The following is a 12,902-nucleotide window of genomic DNA, read 5'->3' as shown; positions in this document are numbered from 1 at the left end:
TTAATCAAAGCATCAACTACAATCAAACCTAAACGAAAACCTATTTATTTTAATGTGTGCGTGTATGCTAAGCCTGAACAAGAAAAAATATTTTATTCACCAAACCAATGTTCAACCAATCAACAATAAATTCAGCAAAATGTAAACATGTCACAAGTACAATCCACAAGAACACATTTACGTGGTTCGGCCCAAAAATTGGCCTACATCCATGATAGAAACTCACCTTCGGAGATATTATATTAAAGCCGGCAGAAATAAATATACATACACAGATTTACCCTTTCTTGGCTTACCAATTTTCTCTGGAAAGTAGCCCAAGAACGACCAAAGAAAGCCCCTCTTTGCACCTGAGAAGAACCCTAGGCTTCTTCCTATCCTTCTCCCTAATTTCCCTTAAAGAAATCCCTCCCAAGAAATAGATTTGTGCATTACCTCCTCTTTACCTAAGCGTGCACTTCCGCTGGAGATCCCCAACGCCGAACGCCCTCCTGTCGTCTCCTTCTCTCGCGCTGGTGAAGACTCGCGGCTAAAGAGAGGAAGACTCGCTGCAGTTGTGGAAGAAGAAGATGTCCTGCGCTCGGGTGAAGAAGACTCCTACGCTGCAATCTCTCGACTATGGAAAAAACCCTCGGTTCTAAAGCTGCCCAAAACTGAACGAAAAATCCCCCTCATGCCCCCTGCTGTTTTATTTCATTTACAATATATTTCAGGTAAAATTACATCACTGCCCCTCATAAAAAGAAAAATAGCAGCAGCCGTTTGATCTTTCCATCAAATGAATGGCCAAGATTTTTCTTTAGATTGACACTCCAACAATTCTCCACCTTGGCAAGCTTGTGACCCTTGCACCTCCTTAGCATCTCCTATGACGGTTCCTGCAAAACAAACACTAGAAACTTCCAAGGTTAATTAAGTTCGAACAATGTTCAAACTTGGATTTAGGTACTACTTTAGTCATCATATCCGAAAGATTATCCTCCGTTGGAATTTTCCTTACTTCTATTTCTCCACTAGAAATAATATCCCTCACAAAATGCAGCCTAACATTTATATGTTTGGACCTATCATGATAAACATGATTCCTAGCCAAATGAATAGTACTTTGATTATCACAATAAATTGTAACGGTTCCACTATACATTCTTAACTCTAGGCAGAGTCCTTTTATCCATATAGCCTCCTTAAAGGCTTCGGTCATGGCAATATATTCAGCCTTTGTGCTAGACAAGGCTACCACTGACTGCATGTGAGATTTCCAACTAATAGCACTACCTAAAAAAGAAAAGACCATTCCAGACAAAGACTTCCTGGTATTTAGATTTCTAGCATAGTCAGAATCTACATATCCTTTTAATCCTATTTCACAATGCATATCCCTTTTTCCAAATATTAATCCTTACTATTTTGTTCCAGACAAGTATTGAAAAATTTGTTTCAAACCATGGCAATGTGGTTTTCCAGGTTTGCTCACAAATCTACTCACTTGACTTATAGCATAAGATAAATCAGGTCTAGAACATACCATAGCATACATTACACTACCAACCATACTAGCATAAGGTATTCTATTCATAAACGGTGACTCATTTTTAGTTTCAAGACACTATTTTTTAGACAATTTAACATGCTGTGCAACAGGAATAGAAGTAAATTTAACATGACTTATTCCAAATCTTTTTAATACCTTTGAAATATAAGACTTTTGAGACAAGTAGAGAAGTTTTTTATTCCTTTCTCTAGTTATTTCCATACCAAGTATTCTTTTAACAAGTCCAAAGTTTTTCATTTCAAATTCAAATTTAAGCATGCACCTAACTTGATGTAACATATCCATGTCTCCACAAGCAACCAGCATGTCATCAACATATAATAGCAAATATAAATGACATTTATCACATGATTTAAAATAAACACAGCCATCATAATTGCTTCTACATAAATCATTTTGAATCATGTAAGAATCAAATCATTTATACCATTGTCTAGGTGAGTGTTTCAACCCATATAAAGATTTCTTTAATAAAAATACATGATTTTTATTCATTTCCGTATCAAAGCCCTCAAGAGGTTGCATATAAATTGTTTCTTCTAAAGTACCATGCAAGAAAGCAATTTTAACATCAAGTTGTTCCAAATGTAAGTCATATACAACAACAAAAGATATTAGAATTCTAATTGAACTATGCCTTAAAACAAGGGAAAATATTTCATTATAGTCTACCCCTTCCCTTTGTGTAAATCCCTTAGCCACTAACCTAGCTTTATACCTAGGTGGTTCAACTCTAGGGATTCCCTCTTTCCTCTTAAAGATCCACTTGGATCCTATGAGTTTTTGTTTTTCCGGTTTAGGTACCATCACCCATGTCTTATTCTTGTTTAGAGACTCCATTTCTTCTTGCATTGCAAGAATCCATTTTTCAGCCTCTTACTATTCTTGGTCTCTCTAAAAGTTCTAGGCTTCACCTTAATTTCTATTTTAGCAACAGAAAAGGCAAAAACTGTCATATCGGCTTCCCCATACCTTTGAGGAGGTTTTATGACCCTCCTCTCCCTATCCCGTGTTAGAAGGTAAGTTTTACTTAATTAAGAGATTTTTATTTCTGAGCTTTGCTCCTCAAAATCAGTAGCATCTGTTTCTAAATGGCTATGAGAAGTGGAAGGTTGCTCCACCTCAAGCTACGGATCACTAATATCAGAGTGCCTAACACTTTCATCTAATTTTTTGGTTTTTCCCCCATTTTAGTTTCATTAAAAACTACATCCCTACTAATAATACATTTTTGTTTTCCAGATTCTACAACCTATAGCTTATAGCCTTTAACCCCCTCTGGGTATCCCATAAAAATGCATTTCATAGCCTTAGGCTCTAATTTATCAGTTCTAATGTGGGCATAGGCTATGCACCCAAAAACTTTTAAACTTTGATAATCAGCAGGCTTACCCGACGAAATTTCTTGAGGGGTTTTAAAATTTAAAGTTGTGGAAGGACACCTATTAATAAGGTATATAGCAGTGGTCACAGCCTCTACCTAAAAGGACTTGGGCAGACCTGAAGTGGCTAACATGCATCTTACCCTTTCCAAAATAGTCCTATTCATCCTTTCAGCTAATCCATTCTGTTGTGGAGTATCCTTAACAGTCCTATGTCTAGCTATGCCCTCAGCTTTACAAAATTAAGAAAATTCATTTGACAAGTATTCTAATCCATTGTCTGTTATCAGTGTTTTATCTTTTCTGCCAACTTGATTTTTAACTAAGGTTTTCCATTCTTTAAACTTTTCAAAAGCATCACTTTTATGTTTTAGAATATAAACCCATACTTTCCTAGAAAAGTCATCAATAATTGACAGAAAATACCCACCATGATAACTAACCGTAGCAGGCCCCCACAAGTTTGAATGAATGCACTCAAGAGTCTGTTTCGCGGTGTGAGTGCACTTCTTAAAACTAACCCTAGTAGACTTACCCAATACACACTCCTCACAGAATGACAATTCCTCAAGTTTCCTATCTCCAAGGAACCCCTATTTCTCTAGCTCCTTTAGGCCATGTTGGCTAACATGTCCTAGCCTCCTATGCCATAAGGAAACCTGATTTTCTATCCTATGATTGATAGGTGAAAACTCACCAATCACTGTATTTCCTACTATGGTGTACAACCCATCTTTAGCACCCCTTTTATTACTACCAGTGAACCTCTACAAACTCTTAGGCTACCTCCTTCAGACTTGAACGTGTACCCTATCTTATCTAAGCTACCAAGAGAAATCAAGTTTCTCTTCAACTTAGGTATGTACCTCACATCTCTTAGCACTCTTTCAATCCCATCATGTAGTGACCCGAAGAATAATGACATTTTAATAATAAGAGGGAGAGAAAATAGATACAGAAATAGAAGGAGGCTGTAGACTTCAGCGTTCGTCGATGACATTGCATTTTGGAGATAATATTAAATAAAAATAATTTTAGAAAATTTGCCAAGTTTTGTCGACGAACACAGGGTTTCATTGACGAAGGTTTTTAGAATTTCATCGACGAACACAGGGCTTCATCGATGAGAAAATATCGAGAAGGGTTCTGAGGCAGCCTGAATTTCGTCGACGAATACAGGGCCTCATCAACGAAATTTGTGAAGGACTCGTCGACGAAGAACGAGCTCGTCGACGAAATCCCCTGTTTTATAAATAGTAGAAATCCAGGATATTTCTCATTTTTCACCGAGCTCTCTCTCTCCTCTCTCTCTCTCTCTCTCTCTCTCTCTCTCTCTCTCTCTCTCTCTCTCCTACGACTCTCTCTCCCTTCTCTCTTCGTTTTCAGCCCCACCAGTCGTCGGATCGACGATCCGAAACTACCACGACGCTCCTGGTGGAATTCTCTACAAGTTTGCCAGAGCGGATCGTTGAGAAAACGAAGTTGGATTTCATCCCAAATTCAGGGTAAGGTCTTTTATTGAGTTTTGGACTGTTTGACAGTTATAGGAAATTGTGTAGGCTAAGAAATACTGATATTTTGTTCTGGGGGATTGTATTTTCAGGATGTTGAGATAGGAACCTTGCGGGTATAGAGCCAGATTTTTATAGGGATTTTTCAAAGTTGAGGTAAGGGAAATATGCTATACTAGGAGTTTTAATAGAGTTAATAGAGATTTTATAAGCATATTTTTATGTCAGTTTATTATACAATTTTTATAGAAAATGAGCATAAATGTTTGTGTGACCTATGTAGACTTTCATGTGAAGAATGAATTTATACAGTTGTTATGAAACATCATACTATACTAAATACAGAGATATAGATAGTATATACATTTGATATAGTTTTCCAATATATGAGATTATATAGATATAGATTTATGTTCACAGAGAAATGTGCATGCATATACAGATTTTATATGAATAGTTCATGAAACAGATATATACATATATACAGATACATGTATACAGTATTATTCAGATCGGTATTTAGTATGTTATGTTACAGACAGAGATACAAAGGTAGCATTAAGATGCTACAGATGCAGTATACGGTTTTACAGTATATATATATAGTACATAAAGATAGCGTTACGGTAATTTTGAAAACATGATGAAAATAATAAAAGAGTATATATGTATATATGTATATAGTATCAGATCCCTGAGGAAAGATACACAGACATATTTAGATTATAGAGCACGGTACCGTTGCTAGATGCAGATAGAGTGCAACCACATATCTCAGATAGTATGTGGGTACCATCAGCCGTGCTCAGAGAGTATGCAACTCCCCAGTACCCTGGGTTGAGGGGGCTAGTTTGATGAGGTAGTAGCCAATCCCGAGCTTAGGAGATTATGCAGTTTGACCGGGCTAAGGTAGTGTAGAGTATGATGACCTATCTGGAGGGCTGACCAGATAGAGTCCCGCCTACGAGCCACACAAACCTGTCATGAGGGGTCAAATCATGATGAATAGAGTCTCAGGGATAAAAGCATAGTTATATATATATATATATATATATATATATATATATATATATATATTATAGTTTTACAGTATAGTATGATATTACCAGTATGAAAAGTAGAAAAACAGACGATACAATATGTTTTAAATGGTGAAAGAAATATATTTTTACAGATGATTTATTTCATTACAGTTCAGTTATTATTTTTAAAAGCATTCTTAACTTAGTTGTCACACACTAGTGATAGCATATTTCCACTTACTAAGCGTCGACTCATCTCATTACTCTAATATTTTTTAGGTGAATCAGTGAGGCGAGCAAATCAGGCTCGCGAATAGAGTGTAGCTCAGGTTACCCTAGTTATAGGGTGAGTTTTTGTCAGAATGATGTATGTTTTTGGATAGATGACACTGGAGGGATATTTTTGTATAATCTGTATATTCTGGATTCTGGTATTGTTCAATTTATGTATAAATGGTTTTACGATTTGTGTTTCTACTACGAAGGAATGTTTAATGTATATATTAAAAAAACAAAGAAAAAAAGATAAGAATTTTGAGGTCGTTACACATCATGCATTAGAAGTCTCACAGTCCCAATACCCTATATTTTACATGACTTATTGTTTCCTAGGATAACATAACCTCCTTCTAAGCATGTAAAGGACTCAAACCAGTTTTTCAATGGACACATGTGAAAGGAACATCCTGAATCTAATATCCATTCTTTTCCCGAATCTTTATCAGAGACGTTCAACACTTCTGCACTATCATACCCATTTAAAACTACAACTGCCTTACCCTTTGATTCAGAGGTGGTGGCATTTGCACCATTTTTCCTCTCAGGGCAGTCCCTCTTAAAATGTCATTCCTTGTGACATGCAAAACACTTTAATGCTTTGCTCTTAGACTTTAATCTAGACCTCTTGCCTTTTCCTTTCTTGTCCCTCTTTTCAGACCTACCTCTCACGTTTAACCCTTCCCTTGGCCCTGATTTAGACTCAAACTTAGTGTGTGATTCCCTAGAGTGCAAAATAGCTTGCACATCTTCTAAAGTTAGCCTCTCTCTCCCATACATCATAGTTTCTTTAATATTTTCATATGTTGAATCAAGAGAACTCAATAAAAGAATTTTCTGATCTTCTTCATCTATAATAATATCAATATTAGCAAGATCCAAAAGAATTTTATTAAATTCACCTAAATGTTCATCAATAGATGTTCTAGGGGTCATTTTAAAGGTATAAAGTCTAGTCTTCTTATGGAGTCTATTTGTTAGGGATTTTGTCATATATAAACTTTCTAGTTTTGACCACATTCTAGCTGCCGTATCCTCATTGGCAACTTCTCTAAGTACTTTGTCTCATAAGGACAAGATAATGACACTATGTGCCTTTTGGAAGATTTCGGGTTTCACTTTGTCAGCGGAGGGTAAACCTAGTTTCCCCTCTTGTGAAGTGGAGACTCCCTTCTTTTCTCCAAGAAGAGTCTCCTCAAGCCTCTATTGTACCAAGATGGCACGCATCTTAATCCTCCACAAATCAAAGTCATTTTTTCTGGTGAATTTTTCTATTTCAAACCTAGCGGTCCCCATCACATAGCCAGGCTCTGATACCACTTGTTGTGTGTAATTCAGTTGATTGCTAATTCAATTTTCAGATTTTAATCAAAGCATCAACTACAATCACACCTAAACGAAAACTTGTTTATTTTAATGTGTACGTGTATGCTAAGCCTGAATAAGAAAAATATTTTATTCACCAAACCAATATTGAGCCAATCAACAATAAGTTCAGCAAAATGTAAACATGTCACAAGTACAATCCACAAGAACACATTTACGTGGTTCGGCCCAAAAATTGGCCTACATCCACGGCAAAAACTCACATTTGGAGATATTATATTAAATCCGGCGGAAATAAATATACATACACAGATTTACCCTTTCTTGGCTTACCAATCTCCTCTGGAAATTAGCCCAAGAACGACCCAAGAAAGCCCCTCTTCGCACATGCAAAAAATCCTAGGCTTCTTCCTATCCTTCTCCCTAATTTCCCTAAAAGAAATTCCTCCCAAAAAATAGATATGTGCATTACCTCCTCTTTACCTGAGCGTGCACTTCCGCTGGAGATCCCCAACACCGAACGCCTCCTGCCGTCTCCTTCTCTTGCGCTGGTGAAGACTCGCGGTTAAAGAGAGGAAGACTCGCTGAAGCTGTGGAAGAAGAGGACGCCCTGTGCTCGGGTGAAGAAGACTCATGCGCTGCAATCTCTTGGCTGTGGAAAAAACCCTCGGTTCTGACGCTGCCCAAGACTGAACTAAAAAATCCCCCTCATGCCCCCTGCTGTTTTATTTCATTTACAATATATTTCAAGTAAAATTACATCACTGCCCCTCAATAAAGAAAAACAGCAGCAGCCGTTTGATCTTTCCATCAAATGAATGGCCAGGATTTTTCTTGACACTCCAACAAAACACATTTTTTTCTTTTACATATTTTTATTTTATTTTAATTTCATTCTCGTCCAATTTCATTAGTGTTTGTTCTAATAATAAGCTGCTGATGGAATCCAGGTGAATGCATGGCAGGTGTGGGGTGAGGTGCGGCAATGCAGGAGTGAAGGACTGGTGCCTCAAGTACTGTGGCCTCTGCTCTGCTGCATTCAGTGTTCAGTGCAGTTGCGTTCCCGCCGGCCCAAGTCGGAATGCCCTTGCTACCGCGACGAGCTCAACTCCAAGAGCAAATCCAAGTGTCCTTAGATCTATCTGCCCCATCTTATCTTCGACCCTCACGCCAAGTAATTGGCCATTACAGCGGTTTGGATATGGGAAGGGAAAAATACCTATGAAATGGTTGTGTTCAATTTTTCATTTACATCCCTTGATTGGAGTAATGAGATGGATGAATTTTGCAGGGCGGACCTTGGGAGTGCCTTTCATGAGGTCAGGGCTTTCTCCCCTCTCGGGTTCGAATCCTACTATTGGACTCTTGATTTACCTCCTCATGGTGTTGTGGGACCACTTTATGGGCCGTGGGATTAGTCGCGGACCATTAAAAACGGACGTGAATATTTAGGACGTCACCTAAAAAAAAAAATGAGATGGATGAATTTTTAGATAATTGTGAAAATAACATTAACAATTACACAAAAACCCTTCTTCATACCAATCTCTTAATAGTTACAAAAGAAGATAAATTCGAATAACATAATTAACTACTAAATAACTTCTAACAATATAAGAATCTTTCTCGTAGAAGAAAGTCTTCTAGTTAATTATAACGGTAGACATAAATTCTATCGCTTAAAAATATCCAAAAACATTTAGTGACATAGGCCAAATTATATATTTTTATTTTATTTTATTATTTTTATAATAAATTAGGCATACCATTTGTACAAGATGTACAAGATGCATGAGCGAAAAGTACTTAAAACAATTTAAACACCTACAACATAGGCCAAATTATGTAGTACTAGTGATCATTAGTGAATTAGTAATGTTAATGATAATAAAAGGGGTAGACATAAAATAAGTTAAAATGAGATGGTATGTAACAATCTCAAAAATAATATGTATGGAAAGGTAAAAAAAAATTAATTAAGTATTATTAATTAAATTATATAATATAATATATTATATTATAATATAATTAAGTTATATATATATATATATATGTGTGTGTGTGTGTGTGTGTGTGTAAACTAAAGTTCCTGAATCTGCAAGGAGCTTCTCTACGTTCTCTCTTTGCTTCTCTCTCTCTCCTCGTCTTTTCTCTCTCTCCCTCTCTCCTCGATTTTCTTGATCAAATGGGTGCCGATCGAAAAATAGAAGATACCTCTGGGTTCCATTCTTCGCCACCGACATTTTAACCGAAGTGAATTTGTTGTATGAGTAACGTAGGCACCACTCATAGGGTAAGGTAACCTCTCTCTCTCTCTCTCTCTCTCTCTCTCTCCTCAATTTCTCCTTAAATCTTTAGCCAAATCGATGATCGGACACCACCACGGGGTCCTAGCTTCAATTCTCATCATTTTAACCAAAGTAAATTTTTAATTTGAGTTCCCTAAACACCATTTCAAGGCTAGGGTATGATAGTGGAATTATATTCGTTAATTATTTTTAAAGTTTAATTAGTATTGAGAGTATGTGGGTCTAGGAAATATTAAAATAATTATTATTCTAGAGAGTTGAATTGATTGATTTGCAAGAAATGTGAATTTCAGGGTGTTGAATTTTGAACGCCGCGAGCGTGGTATTGGGTATTTTAGCAGATCTCTTAGTAAGTCAAGTAAGGAAAATAAATTATAATAGTTATTTTGAGAACTACTGGTTGAATTAATACGTGAAAATGAGAATATGATATTTTGTCTGAAATTATTATGATACGAATATCAGATAAAATTATGTGACATATGATTTATAATGAATTGTGATGTTGTGGGATTTGAAATATGGGAAATGATGAAAAGTGGTAAATAAAATTATTTTATTGAGAATGATGAATTATGTTATATCAATGTGTATTTTATTGGGAAGTAATGGAATATGAAATATGAATATAGAAATGTTTTCTATGATAAATGAGGAAATATGAAATGATAATATGTTTTATTGAGAAATTTTAAAATACGTGAAATGGAATATATACTCAAATGTGAATACTGTAATGTGAATAATGAGTTGTGAATACTGAAATGTTGTAAAGATCCGAAAATTTAAAAGGATTAAAATAATTTAGAAAAAAAATATAAATAAAATAACAGATAAGTAAATAAAAGGAATGGCGTGGGAAAAGAAAAAAATTTTTAAAATTAAAGAAATTAAATTAAATTAAGATTAATTAAATAATTAGTTATTAAATTAATTACTTTTACAATGGATTTAAAAAAAATTAATTTATTATAATGATATATATAATTTAGTTATATATGATAAATATAAGTTAAAATAATATATATATATATATATACACACACACGTAAAGTGAAAGAAGAAGAAAGAAGAAGGAAGAATCAGACAGGAGCTGCACGCCCCCCCCCCCCTCTGAAAAATATTTCTGCGTGTCAGTCACTCCGCCTTCGTCTCTCTCATTCTCTCAATTACTCGGCGAGTTTGTGATGGATCGGGAAACGGAAGTTGCCATTGGAATCTTGGTTCCGCTGCCGACATTTTTACTGAATCAGATTTTTCATAGGAACGGTTTAGGCACTGCTCCCGGGCAAAGGTAATTTTTTCTCAATTTCTTAATTTCGCGGTTAATATGTGGTTAAATTGACGAACGGATAACACCACGGGGTCCTAGTCGTCGTCATCGTCATTTTGATGTAGATAATTTTTCAATTAAGATTTTATAGGCCCTACTCCAAAGAGAGAGTGAGAATTGAGAATTTGGCAAAATTTAAGGATATTATTATTTATTTAGGAGTTATGGCCCTAAGAAATATTTAAATAATATTTTATTCAAGAAAAATTTATTGAAATTAGGAATCTAATTTCAGGGTCCGAGTGAGCGCTACAGGTATTTTTCGAAGTCCCTGTTGACGTAGTTCAAAAAATTAGATAAGGGGAAAAATATATATTAAATTAGAATTTTTATGAATTTAATGGAAAAATAAATTATATTATATGTATGTGTATAAATTTCAGTATGGATAAATTGTCAACTGTTTAAATTATATTTTTTTCGAGTTTAGGGTTGTTTATTAGATATGTATATGCGAAAATGAACTGATGAAAGTGGAAAAATATTTTCAGGATAATCATGTAAGAAATGAAAGGTATTTTCAGTATATAAACGTTAAATGTTGGTTGACTTATTTTACAGGCAATGTATGAATTTTACTGTTAAATTGTGTGGCATGAGAATCTGTGCAAATATATGTTAAATGTATGAGATGCAGGTTAAGTAAGTAAAACAATGAGAATAAAATATGATATGGATAATGTTGCTTGTGTATGTTAAATGCAACCATGTAAATATAAGACAGCTGAAAGACGGTCATGTTAGCAAACCTAGCACACTTATGTGTAGACTAACTGATGACAGTTAAAAGGAGCTGTGTTAGCACATCTAGCACGTTTCTACGTAGACTAACTGATGATGGCTAAAAACCAGCTGTAGTATGAAATAATAAAATGAAATGTTATCCAATGAAATAACGATGAAATGGCAATAAAATGAAATGACAAAGGTAAATGATGTAAATGGGAAAGAGTCACTTAAAGTGAAACGAAATGTAAAGTTAAGTTATGAACAGGAATGAATGTATAATGATAGAAAAGAATGATGTATTATGATAATAAAAGTATGTGTGTACATAGAATATGTTACGATTGGGCGAGGTGTACCTTTCGCCTGAGGGTTTGTTGAGTAAGGCGAGTGCACTAGTAGTTACAGATGTGGCAGTAGCCGTATAACGTACTAGGGTAGAGGGAACCTACTTGTATGGACAGGTAAATTTCCCTATCCTTAGGGCCTTTGCCGATAAGCTATTGTTGAACGGTGTGAGTATGAGATTAGTTTATCACTTGAGGGCTTACTGAGTAAGGTGAGTGCCCTGATATGCTTTAACTGCGACCTTTGGGTTGCCTAAATATCAGAGTAGAGGGGTGCTACTTGTGTGAGCGGGTAATCACCCCTATCCTCGGGTAATCTTGTGGGTTAAACATTTGCATGTGTTTGATTAGGATTAAGGAATGATTACGGAAATTATGTTAAGGATTTTCAAATGTTAAATATTATGTTATCTATAAACTCATGTTAGCCACACACTGTTTTAATAAATGGTTTCTTCCCTTACTGAGATGTGTCTCACCGGAATATGAATTTATCTTTTTTTATGATTTCCTCGAGATCGAGCTTTGAGAGTTCGAGGTTTTTATAGCATTATTGGGAAATAGAAAAAGAAAATGGTATATTTCTATATTAATTTTGGGGAATGTAAATATTTAAGTTTTATGCCTTTATGTTTTAAGGCTATTGAGTAAGGAATGATTGTGAAAATACTGAATTGTTTTGGAGATATATGTAATTATGGAAATGCAGGTGATTGATAATTTATTATGGATTATAGTTAGAATTAGTAAACTCTGGTATTATGTTATATGGAGATTATGATTATGTTTTTCGCTGCGAATGTTATGTTAATTATGGATTATTAGGTATAACGCGCCGGACCCGGGATTAAGGGTTCAGAGCGTTACAAATGTGAACACTGAAATTTGAATATTACAACGTGAATAGTGCAATGTGAATAATGGAATGTGAATATTGAATTGTGAAAATGGAAATGTGAAAATGAGAACCCTGATGGACTGGAGTGTTTCTGAAAGTACGGTACCATTGCTAGTGGGATGATAAGTGCAACCACACAGTCTCATGGAAAGTGTGGTGTGACAGTCAATTAAGCCAGTGACAATGGTAGTTTTGCCCCTTAGAGTCCGGACCAGGGTTA

General features: G+C 35.4%; 1 long non-coding RNA gene across 2 annotated transcripts; it reads right to left on the bottom strand.

Annotated features, from left to right (window-relative positions):
- Positions 1-212: 212 nt before the first annotated feature.
- LOC131163012 (uncharacterized) lies at positions 213-7,787 on the bottom strand. 2 transcript variants are annotated; one of them, XR_009138900.1, is made up of 3 exons: positions 7,542-7,763; positions 5,185-5,423; positions 213-892 (listed from the first exon to the last, which is right to left on the bottom strand). It is a non-coding gene; the product is annotated as an uncharacterized LOC131163012 (long non-coding RNA). The 2 variants fall into 2 exon arrangements; XR_009138901.1 differs by lacking the exon at positions 5,185-5,423 and having other exon boundaries at positions 7,542-7,787.
- Between the last annotated feature and the right edge of the window lie 5,115 nt (positions 7,788-12,902).

The sequence above is a fragment of the Malania oleifera genome, chromosome 8 (genome assembly GCF_029873635.1).
Source record: "Malania oleifera isolate guangnan ecotype guangnan chromosome 8, ASM2987363v1, whole genome shotgun sequence".
In the NCBI taxonomy this organism is placed as follows: Eukaryota; Viridiplantae; Streptophyta; class Magnoliopsida; order Santalales; family Ximeniaceae; genus Malania; species Malania oleifera.
The sequence above is the reverse complement of the archived record's forward strand: the minus strand, read 5'-3'. Positions and strand labels throughout refer to the sequence as shown.